Raw genomic sequence first — 13532 nt, 5'->3', positions numbered from 1 at the left:
ACCTCCATGTTTGGCACGTTGACTGGGTGGACTGTGGGTGCCTGTTCATTAGGATGTGAAACACAGGAAGAGGGCAGTCCCAAGTCAGCTCCCCTTCCCCTCCTCCAGGATCCTGTTCTCTGGCACACACGGGGCCCACATACAACTGAGTTGTCCCTCTGATGTTCACGTTCCCTTTCATGGGTCGTGGCACCTGCTTTCTAATCCACCTGGTACCACTGTTGTCTTTGGTCCTGCTCCCAACCTGTTCTAACTAGAATACTCCTCCCACATAGGTGAATGGGGTGAAGTGACACTTCCCTGTTTGGCACAAACCCTTTATTCTCAGCACCAAACTCGCACACTGCTGTATGGTCATCTCGAATTTTAATGAAGAATTGGAAGCAATGAAGGGAATTGAAACTCCCATGAGACACATTGTAAACTATAACATTCATGTGACTCCTCCTCTTGTTTATCTCCCACCAAGCTCATTGATTCCTCTGTCTTAACATCACAAGTGTGTTCCCTCCCCTGCTCCATTCACCTCTGACCTAAATCTGACTGCGGAAGAGGTCCCCCACGGAGGGTCCCCTTATGGATACAATCTGGCCTTGTTTCCTTCTCTTAAGTTTTGCCTACTCTGAGAAGGGGCCTCATTTCTTAAAGCTTCTCTTTGTGAATGGTCATTCCTTTTGAGGTAAACCCCCAATCCTACTAATAGAGTTACCTTTGTGCTAGAATCCATCCCCTTTCCCTCTACAGCTGATATTTGGGATTCAGTGATCCTAAGCTGCGCATTTTCCTGCTATGAATGCTTTGGTCTAGAGTAAGACCCAGGGAGGTTTTAGTACGATAATCCAGGATGGGCTTTGTCAGCTCAGAGGCTGACCCCTTTAAGTTAAAGACAACTGGGAAGTACAGGAAGATTCTTCTTGATTACTCAGCAGGTTACTATTGATCCAGATTCAAACCAACATCTCCTAAAAACTGACATTAGTTCCTGGAGGCAGAAGTCCAGATCTCAGTAGTGAGGGAAAACAGTCCCCAAAATGAGATACAGTCTACAAAACTCCTGCCCCAAATGGAGTAGAACTTATGTACTCAGGCCAAGCAGTGTCAGTCCCTCTTTTGTGTTTGGTTTGCAGAATATATCTTGGGTCTCCTGTGCACCTTGCATGTATGATCTTAAGCACTGCTATGTGCCATCACTTTACATGGATTAACTCAGTCTACCATGAATATCCCCATTTTATAAATGAAACAAGAAAGCTTTTAGAGAGGTTGAATGACTTGGCCAAGCCACCCAGCTAGTAAGCAGTGAGGCAGTACCCAGAGTACCCAGGCACTCTGTACTCTGGACAACACTATATTAACTCTCTAAACTGAGCTCTTTACAGAGACCCTACCCGTTCAGGTGCACACAGACTCCACTCAGAAGCTTTGAAATGACGACTCAACATACCGTAGAACAAACTGCATTTCTAGGCAATGTCCCATACCCTATACTCTGTAAATGGAGGAAGGCAACCTGAAGACTTTGAATTGTCCTAATATGTAATTCCCACAGAAAGGGATTGAAATGTTTTAGAGGAGGGGAGAGAAATGTGATGTTTGTATTTTCAGTACACAGCAGGAGTAGGTCAGTGCAGAGGAGCTCAGTTTTGGACATGGGGAAGTGTGAGGAGCCCAGGGCTCACCCAAATGGAGATATCGGTAGGTGCAGGGTTCCCGGTGTGAAGCTCAGAAGAGCCGCTGTATGAAGTGGAACCAGAGGCCTGGAGGGAATATGGCCCAGGAAGCTCCTCTAGCTCAGTATTAACACAGACCCAGCATGGCAGTCTAACCTGGCCTCTCCAAGTACTCAGGAAGGATCTGCCTTGTATGCCCAATGTGAAGTGGCTACCTGAAAATTAATTTGAAAGTCTGAAACCTAGAGCCAGGCAGCTGCAGGCAAATTCAGTCCTCCAACCTGATTCAAGGGTATTCCACTTCAGGTCCGAAGCCATCAGTTCAGTAGGTCCATGGAGGGCCTGGTCAGTTTCTCCTTGATGAGATCCGAAGGGAGCACAGATGGGTTTTTAGAGCCCACACCAGGTCACCCACAGGCCATTTTCTGCACACAGCTCCAGCTTTCTCAGGAAATCAGCTAACAGCTTTTCCATGGCTTTCTTTGGGCTGCTAATGTAATAGTGCTTATTTTCAGAACCTTCCTGAGGCTGTAAGAAAGCATTGGAGTTTCACTGTAAATCCATTATGTCTTCTTTGGTTAGAAATTATCCCTGACAAGCAGTCCCATAGCAAAGAAAAAGTGAGTATTATTTTGCAGAATAAAGAGGGGGATTGGCCACTTCTTCTATTATTTTTTTATTACGACTGTCCTCCTTTTGGTTATGACATTCGATGTATTATTTAGCTTAAGTGCTTGATTAAGGAAGAACTGGTGGGGGGTGAAGTAGGAACTGGGAGGGGCAATTGCTCAGACTCTGGTCTTCCTGCTTCTCATCTTGGTAGCTGGGATGGAAATAAAATGCCACGACCCTTTGGGGACCCCGACTTGTTACCCTCAACAAGGAGCTCATATTCTGACTAAGAGACCTTCTGGACATTTCTGGGACAGCAGAACCTCGGTGCCTTTCTTTCATATACCAGAACCCTTGTGTCTTTATTAAATATTAATTTGCTGTCAATAATTAAATGCTGATTATTTGATCTCTAATGGGGTCAGGATTCCCACAGTCCCATATTAGTGTAATAATGCAAAAGTAAAAATTGCCTTTCAGATGGAAAAAAATGTACTTATTATTCTTTCTTTGTTCAGAGTAAAATGGTTTGTCTTAAATTAAAAATTAAAAGCAGAATTTTCTTTAATCTTCGAATTAAATTAGTGCTAATTAGTTCTATTTTCTGTACAACATTCACATGCTAAAATCTCGGCCATTCCTTCAGTGTATTAATGGTGCCCTTTGGCTGTAATCAAGATTGTCTTACATTAAAAATGATACAGTTAACTCAATTATATTAAGATTCATTGTTCTCAAATCACAGGGTTATGACTAGAAGCTGTTGGAACAGTTGGAAGGGCTGAGATTGCCAGGGTGCAGAATAAAGTCATCCATCATTTCCATTTCAAAATCCCCAATGCTGTAGTGAGGCTCACAAAGCACCTGAGGATGCCAGGTATGCATAGGGTGGGTGGTAGTCACAGAGATCTGGTCCAGATTTCATGCCGGTTCTGTGGAGACCATGCAAACATTCACCTGTCTCCTCTGAAAGAGGAGGAAAAAGGGGAGTAAGCCCAGTGAGCCCTCATCCTGGGACAATGCCATATATAGAGCCGCCCGTTTCCTTCTCATCCCTCACTGTCTAGGGAACTGGTCCCTGGATCCCAGGTCAGGCAGTGATAGCAGCAGTAACCACAACAGCAATAACTGCACCCACTCAATTACTGCTACTTCTTATTGACTGTTTGCCATGTGTGCCAGGAACTAAGAACCAAATGCTATGATGTCACTTCATTCAAAACAATACCCTGCAAATTTGGTGTTATTAGTGTTCTAGGATATTTGGCTGAGGCTCAGAGACACTGAGTGATTTTCCCAACATCACACAGCTAGTTGAGTGGCAGAGTCAAGATTCAAACCCAGTGGTGTCTCTTAACTATGCTCTACTATCACATAAATTCATTTGTAAGAAGCACTTTTCCCCCCCACAGCTGAAAAGGTGCTGTTTGGGGTGTGTGTATGTGTGTGTGTGTATGTGTGTGTGGAGAGAATATGTCTGGAATTTTCCATCAAAACAGCACAGTTACTCACATGCCTTTGACAGAAGAATGATGCTGCTTCTTCTGGGGCGTCATCTTTATGTAGAGTTGTAGGGAGGAAGGGCAAGTTTCCATCCCAGATCCTTACCACTGTGTAACAGGTGTGGTGTCCATTGTACTACCCCTATGTCTGCAAGAATCTGAGGGGCAAACTCTTACTATAGCATGGTCAGCCCAGATGCCACCACACAACACAGACTCAAATCATAACCTAAACTCAGTGGCAAGGCCTCCCTATATTTGAAAATTTGAGTTATTTTTTAAATGCAGTGTCTTTTTTGTTTCTTCAGGCCCATTTTTTTCTGGTTCCCATTTTGGAAACCTAAAATATCTGTACATTAGACTTCTATTCTCTGCCCTCCACATCTATCAACTTAGAATTTATTGCTTTAATTTTTTTTTATCCTATTGCTTCACATTTTAGGGGAAAGTCTCAACATTTTCCTTTATATCACTGATTAAATTTTCTACAGTGCTTAGTTTGTTCTTTAAGACTTCTAATACAATTTAGAGTTGCCATGGAATTTTAGCATTCTTTATCTTATCCACTTCCCTTTTGCAGTTTTTCCCGTTTCTCAAATTGCCTACTGTCTCAAATATCTTCACATATTTTGTCACTAAAACTTTGCATCATAAGTTGTAATAGTTGCAAATGAAATAAAAAGTAAATATTGACTTTTTTTAAAAGTTAGCATTATTGAAGTATAACCTACATAGAGTAATGGACTATTATAACTTCTTATTGATTATAAGGACTATATATAAAATTCCCCTATTATACTTCCCTGCAGTCAAAAAAATGTACATAGACATATACTTATTTTTATTTTCTGGGAATATGGCTCTAAACGAGGGGTTAAAAGATTTAGTCTGAATTGACTTATTATTGTAATAATTATTAGTGTGCACATGATTTAAAAACATACTATATTAAAACATTTGAAAAAATATTAAATGTAAAAAGTAGTTTTGTTGGGAAAAAATATTTTAATAAGAGGGACAGAGATGGTGAGTTCATAGTTTTGTGCTTAAATGAGCTTCCCTGATACCAGATATTTGAAGTTATCCATATGTTTCATGCCCAGGAGTTTCCTATCATGGAGCAATGCACCATAGGAAGATGATTGAGAAGTTTGCTTAAAGATGAGTGTAGAAAGAGAACTTGTCTGAAGCCTCATTGAGAGGTGAATTCTCAAGCTGATAAGTTATAGAAAAAAGTTCACGTGGAATTTGAAGATTTGAAAAATGATTATATTGAAACTGTCTAAACCCATAGCCCTTGAAAAGATGTTTCCCAAAGCACACATAATCTGCTCTGAAGACCTGTGCTCTAGTCAACCAGAAGATGACTCAAAACAAAGTACTTACAAATGTAAACTATGTTCTGTAAGAGAATTAGTGGTTAACTTTAAACCCAGAATCAGTTTTATGATTTGGTTATAAAATGAAACTCATATATCAATAGCCTTGATAAATTTAGACACATATTATAAAAATGTAGTAGTGAACTAAGTGTAGAACACAACTCTTAACCCAAGCCTGCAGTAGTAAGAGGGAAGGACGGGAAAAACAAAGATGTCAAACTTTAGAAAACTCAAGGCAGATTTTTATTTGCAGACACTGAGTCTTCCCCAATGTGTTCCCTGTGGCTTTACATGCATCATAAAGTATAAAAAATAAAATTAAAAAAATAAATGAAAAAGTGAAATTTCATTATCTTTACTAAGATAATTAATAAACATGGATTTATTATTATTAATGTTGAAAATTGGACAAATGTAAACTTATGTTTGGTATTAACGTAACCATGATTAGTCTATTTTAAAACAATAAAAGAACTCAGCTCATATACTAAAATATGAATCTGAACAGATCACAAGAAAACCCCCTAAAACATTAAAAAAAAAACCCGATAGAAATATATCAGTTATTACACACGACAGATGCAAATTCGTTGTAATATTGGTTGCAAATTGGTAGCAATAGATGCAAATTAGTTGTTTATATTGAGCAAATTGCAAATTGTGAAAAAAATTCCACTCATATATAAAGATAAGTGACTCAGAAAGAAGCAAAACAAATAGCTGAAAAAAATGCATTATATAAATGCAAATTAAATCAGGGATTATATTATTTTTAGCAATCAAAATAATTCAAGAAAAAGGATGAAAAGTATATTTGTATTTATATAGGTTTTAAAATACAAAATAATTATAACTGTCAACCAAATTTAAAATTATACAAAGAAAAACCCTGATAAAGAAAAAGAAAAGGTGAAACATTAACCAAAATTGCCTAAAAATGAATAATAATACACAGCATGGCGGCTATATATTTTTAAAAGCTGTGGGCTTGGGACAGGTTAGGAATTTCATCTTTGGTCATGTAACATCTGAAAAAAAGTGAGTAATACATTAAGATCTAAACTATTATTTTGATAGTCACAATAATACTATTACTATTTTTAATAAATACAAATCACCAGAATTTGTTCAAAAACATGAAAACAATTATTGAGGATAAAAAATTTCAATCATTGTCAAAGTTTTAGCTTCAATAAAAACACTGGGCCAATATACATTTTCTAATTATTTTTCTAATTGTCAAAATATTCCAACAAATTATTCTAGAATGTAGAAAAAAATGATACATTTCCAAATTGATTCAATTAAATAATCATAATTTCAAAGTCAAAAGCTCAGGTAAAAAGAAGACACAAGAGGGAAGTAGAATGAATACTGTTGAACTTATTTTAGTCAGCCACTGTTTGAAGACCTTTAAATATAAGACAGGAAGGAAGGAAGGAAGAAAGAAAGCAAGCCACAAGGCAGGTTGAAAAGAAGAGAGGAGGAAGAAAGCAAATACATACCTGATCAAAATCATTTATAATAAAAAAGTAAAAATCTCAAAATAAAATATGTATTAATCAAACCCAGCAACATATTTTAAAGCATATATATCAAAGCTAAGAAAAAAATCTATTATAAAACTGCAGGGGTGGTCCCATAGTCATTTTAACTTTTAAATTCTCTCTATTAGGAATAGGAGATTTTATCCTTAAAATGGCAAAGAAACTCAAACCAGGTACCATGAAAAACTTTTAAAAAGCAGAAGTATTTGTATTCAAAATGAAGACAAGACTCTTCATTTTTTTTACTATTAGAATTACCAAAATAATTATTTTTACTATTTTAAAATATATTTATTCAAACTCTGGCCGCATAATGCAAAATTGAAAATAATAAATGTACAGTGTAATGATTGGAAAAAAAGAATATACACTTTCCACTTTTGTCTAAATACATCTATCTCCTGGTAATTACTTGATATCATATTCAAGCTAGTTATTATATCAGTAATGTAAATGGTTTAAATGATGTATAAAATCAGTATTTTTCTACATATCAGCAATAAATGGTAAATAATAGTAATAATAATAATAATAATAATAATAATAATAGAAAAGATATCAATCCTGAAAGCAACAAAATGCTAATAAAAACAAGGAAACAAATACATTTAACAAGAAATGTGTAAAGATTTTATTAAGAAAAATAATACGGACTTTTATTTTTAACAAGGTACTTGAAAATCCTTTTGCTACAAACACATGGAAATGCTGGGTTAAATATAAGGGACGGGGGAAATGTACGTTCTTAGCTTAATTCTCAAGAAAGAAAAATCCTCCGGAGGCAGCCAAGGCAAAGAAGTTGAAAATGAGAGTGATACGTGGATGAGTCAATGTTGTTGCTGCCCTGTGTAAGTGAATGAATTCAGGGATATGGAACCTACACATCATGGGGGCTGGCTTTTAATAAACTTGCACCCCAGACAATGAGGACTGATATCTAGGTGCAGTGAGGTAGAGAGAGTGAGAATCCTGCAGGAAGCAGGAGCCCTTGAAGCACATCTCCTTCTGTGCAAGGGGTGAACTACAAAATATTAATCTACAAAGGGGCACATTTTGAGAGGACAAAGCAAGCTGTCTTTGAGTCCTTGGAGAAAAAAAATTTCCCCTGAGGAATCTAAATATTGACTTTGCTCCTTGTGTGAGTTTGGTGTTGAAAGTTAGACTACCCATGAGTCCTGTAACTATGACATTGAGAAATTATTTCCCTGCTAAAATATCTTTTTTGATGCCTGGCAAAAGTAAATTCAAACCTCTCTGCACAAAAGAAAACACTCTCACACCTCAGACTACATGGCATTATTGCCAAGGCCATTGAAAATGAACTCACAATTCAAAATAACACACACACACACACACACACACACACACGCGCGAGGTTCACTGTGAGTTGTAGTCAGCAGACAACAGGAAGAATAAAATCCCAAGAAATTCAAATAAAACAATCTGAAGAAAAGCTATAAAAAGTGTGCTTAAAATGGATAGAAACATAAGTGCTAGACTCAAAACATAATAATAAGATATTATGAAAAATACTAAGCAGTTTTTAAAAAAACTATCCGCTATAACTTAAAGACATGAAAGTGTAATTGTAGGCATCAAAAACCCCTTGACAATGAAAAGAGCAGCTTAGAAACTAATGAAAAGAAAATGAGTATGCAGGATGATAAATCTGGGTAAGATATTCAAAGAGAAAAAAAATAGAAAATACAAATGAATGTTTAAGAGATATAATTAAAAAACACAGCAGGCAACTAATAGGTGTTGAGAAAGAGGAAGTAAAGAGAATGTGGGATGCCAAAGTCCAAAGAGATAATGGCAACATTTTCCCAGAATTGATGAAATGCATGAAACCCAAGGTTTCAGGCATTATTTTGTTGATCAAAATAAGTATAAATAAATCACCCTAGCCACATGAATCAGCAAAATCAAGAAGAAGATCTTAAAAGTAAGAAGAAAGACTATGAAAACAAATACATAATTTGAACATGAAACCTTTCAACTACAAAAATAGAGACCAGAAGATAGTGAAATACTGTTTCAAAATATTGAGGGAAAATATGCATCAACATAGAATTCTATGCACATCTAAATTACCATTCAAAAGAAAAGTCAGAGCAGTATAAAAATATCCTCAGAAAAAATAAAATCAAGAGATCTTGACACTTAACAGACGTTCCTAGTGAAAGATCTAATGAATGAACTTTGAGAAGAAGGAAATTAAATGTAGAAGAAAGGAGCAGGGTGCAGAAAACAATAATTTCTTTTATTTAAAGTAAATTTATTTAAAAGAAATTAGAATGTATCAAGGGAGGTGAAAGAAAACCTGAATACATGGAGAATTATATCAAGGTTTTAAATGGGAAGAATCACTGTAGAAGTGTCAATCTCCATAAATCAATGCTTAATTATGCTCTAATTTAAATAGGGTTAGCATTATTTTAAAATGTGAATGTCTTTTTCTTTTACATTTCCATTTATGTGATTTTTTTCCTCTAGTGCACCTGAGGCATTTGTCTAGTTTTTAGGAAGATGAAATGGTGTGGTTGGTATTTTTTCCAACAATAGGCATTCAAAGAGTTAATATTGGGCTTTCGACATGCTACAAGAAAATAGAAGTACAGAAATTATAAAGACAGAAAAGAGATTTCTCATTTCCTATGTCTGTTCTTTTACTATATGAAAAGGTGGACCTGGTAGACTAGATCTTAGTTTATCTAGGGGAGATCTTGACCTCACAGGAAGGAAAAGAGGAAAGACTTTTCTTCCATCCTGAAAGCTTTGTGGGAATAAAGAAAGATGAAATATGTCCAAGTTTTGCATTTCCCTACCAAGCCCCTGCAATATCCAACCTCAGAGCAGGAAAAGGGGACATAGGAACACCCAGATTTGTTCCTGAGGACATCAGCACAAGTGTCACTTTTTTCTAGGCATCCTTAGAAGGAGGACCTTCTAAAAGGCTTTCAGGAAAGCCCTCCATGTGACACCTTCCTCCGAAGGGATGATCCCACAGTGGGATTAGTGGGAGATAGGAGACAGGTCAGCATAGGCAGTTCCTGGCTCCCTATGCTTTGCTTGTGGGATGCAGGAGGCTCAAAGATTCTCCTGTGCCTTGGTAGACCCATGAGAAGTGGACATAGCTTCCAAATCTTAGGCAGAGGCTCAGAAGGGCTGAGAGCCACTATGGATTGGTGTCCAAAGATCCTTCTGCAGACAGGATTGAAAAAGACTAGAACCATTTTAACCTCTTTTTCTTTTCCTTGGAGTTAGCTAGTTTTTCTATTATTATTTTATTATTTATTTATTTATTTATTTATTTATTTATTTTTATTTTATTCTTTTGGTATTTATTTGCATGTTCTACTTTTATTTCCTGATTAGTCTTGCCAGAGACACTTAGCTTTTCTCACAGATGATTTTATCATTCTCACAAGCCCTCCTTGTTTTCCCTTCTACTTTATCATGATCTCCTAACTGAACTGATTTTAAGAGTAGACCTGTCACTTCCACAGATACTCTCAGTTCGTCCCCAAGCCTGAACTTCTTGATAACCCTCTACCTCCTTCTTTTGCTGAGGGGAATTGGAAGCCCCATTTTTTGGAATTTCAGACCCCCTTCCTCTCCCACCCAACTCACTCGGCTCCTGATGGCCAACCTTCTCCCCCTCTCCTGAATGTAATCCAGTCCCCTCACCTGGAAGACTTTCAGAGACAGGGCTACTTCTCTGGTTCTTTCCCCCCCTCTTTCTCCCACCCCCCAAACCCTGTTTTACTCAGCCTGCATTGGCTGCTTGTTAACCCCTCTGGTGAAGACCTCTAGACAACTCCCCTTATTAGTTAATGTAGTCAGTAGATCGCTTCAGGAAGGGTCATAGTCAGGTCTGAGGAGCTTGAAAGGGTGGCAGGAACTCACATGCAAGTTCATCATATCTCGGTTGGAAGCAGCCACTTCTGCTTTAACGTGTGGCCTGTTTGGTTTGCTAAAGATTCCTATGACTCAGGGTTAATTTTTCTCTGCCGTCGCACTGTCCTCTTTCTCCAGGACACTACTGAGCCCTGGGTCCAGTCTTTCGAAGTCAGATTAGATTTTCTTCTCTGTGAGTTACACTTCGGGTAATTTGAATATTGTCTGAAAGAAGGGCTGAAGGCACAGGTTCCTTAGCCAATTCTGAGCCTGAAGCGGACGTGGCTTCAGAAGATTTGAATTTAAACTGAAGCCTGCCTTTGTCTAAATACGCGTATGTCGCCTCAAACAAGTGACTTAACTTTCCTGAAGCTTCATTTCTCTGAAAAGAGAGATGCACATACTTTCCTCATAGCATTGCCATTAAATTAAAGAGGTAGCGTGTGTGATAGCACAGCTCTCAGCATACAGTAAGTGCTTAGTAGATGTTTATTGAGTCTAGTCTAGTTGAAGTGCCAGCATTGTTTTGGGATTTGTCTTGGAGGTCTTTTCTCTTTGTGGTTCAGTCTGCAATTCCGTTACCATTCTGGGAGCACTCAGTCCTGAGTCCTAGGTACTGCTTACGACATGGAGTTATGGAGGTGAGTAAGGCCTGGTCTCTGGTCCTGAATTTACAGTCCAGCGAGAGAGGGACAGGGAGTTTGAAGGGACTGACAGAGGGAGAACTTAAATAGATATGGCAGCTTTGTAATGCACCTACTTGGCTAAGCTGAACTACATTCCCCCAAATTTGCTCTCATTTATGTTTCCAGTTAGGATGGACCAGCAGAGAAATTCTTGTGAGAAGCAGCCATTTTGTAGTTCATACTCATTGTTGCTTCTCTGCTAGCTCACCTCCTGGGTGTGAGGCAACAGCCAAGACTGCAGCCGCTCCACCTCCTCTGGACTCTCCTTCAGTTTCTCAAGCTCCTGGGCCAGGTGTGTGGTTTAGTCCCGTGACTAAAGGCTCTGGCTTCTCTAGGATGCCCACAACAACAAGGTCAGAGGTCACAAGAACTGCACTGGTTTTGGCCTGCTCTCATGGGCTCCAGCTCATGCTTGTGGGTTCTGATTTGTTCTTACTCTCCCCCACTTTACATCCATCTTCCCTTCTTAACTATCTGCCTCATAGTGTTTAAGCTTTAGTATCAGGTGTGAAGAAGACAACCTTATAGTCAGCTTAGCCAGCTCCCATTAGGATCTGCTTCTCTGATTCAACACTGACTTATATACATCAGGTCAAAGTTTGGGACAGGGCCCAAGGGGAAGAGTTGTCAGAGGTGCAATTTTCTGCCCAAAATACCCTGGCACGGCTGGCATCCAGGCTCAGTGGGGGTTCTGGAAGGAGGAAGATTTCAACCACGATCCCGCCAATATTTTACAACCTTGATTTAACTTCATTTTAGATATGGAATGCTTTTGTTAAATGAAATCTTATGTAGATGTTCAATATAAAAGGCAGATTTAGGGGGTTAAAATGTGTCTCCCAAAATGATATGTTCAAGTCCCAACCCCTGGACCCTATGAATGTGACCTTATTTAGAAATAAGCTCTTTGCAGATGTAATCAACTTGTGATAAGGGCATAGTTGATTAGGATAGGCCTTAAATTCAATCAGTGGTGTTTTATAAGACAAAGGAGAGGGAGATTGGTTACAGAGACACATATACACAAGGAAGAAGGCCAGGTGAAGACAGAGGCAGAGACTGGAGTGATTGTCTACAAGCCAAGGAATTCCAAGGGCTGTCAGCAACCACCAGAAGCAAACACAGAGGCATGGGATAGATGCTCCCTCAGAGCCTCCCAAAGGAGCAAACACAGTCAACAACTTGATTTCAGGCTTCTGACCTCCAGAGATGCCAGATAATACTCTTCTGTTGTTGTAAGCTATTCCGAGTGTGGTATTTCATGAGAGCAGCCATAGGAGACTGACAAACATGTCAAAGCTGAGCTGAATTGCGGTAGATCCCCACCACTTGCTCTCATCGACTCCCCCAAACCCAGGCCGCTCCTGAGATGCCTCTGTGGAACTCCAGGAATCCTCAGGAAAAGCTTGAAAGTCCTCGTTTTAATTTTTTCTGGTTCAATGGTCCCCAAGGTCTGCCATTGGGCCCATCACAGTGGGGGAACCTTGTAGCCCTGACCCTCCAATACCTGCAGCACCCTGCAAGGTAAGTCTGACTATTTCTATCAAGTGTGATGGTGTCTCTGGCAGCCACATGTCTAGGGCAGGCCAGAGATTCCCAGAGTTAATCAACCCCAGCCTGGCCGCTCCTTAGGCCTGGCAAGTACCCCAAAGGCGTGATTATCTGATGGTTCTTGCACAATCAGCACCAGGGCCTTTTGCTTAATTAATCACAGACATGATCTGCCTCCTCAGACAACAAAATAATGAGCGGGCCTGTGAGAGGTTCAAAGACTGTAGGAAAACAAGTGCTCCCTGAGGAAAGGGCCCGTTGGAACAGGGAGGTCAGAAAAATCACTGGGATCTATTAGAACTGCTGCTTGCATTATGTTGGATGCCCCCTTTAACAGAAATAGAATGATAACGTAAATGTGTGCACAGAGAAGATTAACACATATACCATTTGGATTTTAGAACCAGAAAATGTTGAGCATCAAGAAGGACTTTAGAGATCATCTGGGTGAACTTGCTCTTTTTATAGATGAAGACGATAAAGTTCATGGAGGTTAAGTGACTTGCCCAGGGCCAAGTGGCTGGAGCATGGCAGAACCAGCCTAGGACCCAGATCTCCTTGCTCTAAGTCTGTACACATGAGGATAGAGGACAATTGAGATGGGGGCTGCTTTGATGTCACAGAAAAAAATCAGAGGATAGAGGTTAGGTAAGAACTCACTAGAGTTCAAGGGCAGTTGTCA

Source organism: Hipposideros armiger, unplaced genomic scaffold (genome assembly GCF_001890085.2).
Source record: "Hipposideros armiger isolate ML-2016 unplaced genomic scaffold, ASM189008v1 scaffold_181, whole genome shotgun sequence".
NCBI lineage: Eukaryota > Metazoa > Chordata > Mammalia > Chiroptera > Hipposideridae > Hipposideros > Hipposideros armiger.
The sequence above is the reverse complement of the archived record's forward strand: the minus strand, read 5'-3'. Positions refer to the sequence as shown.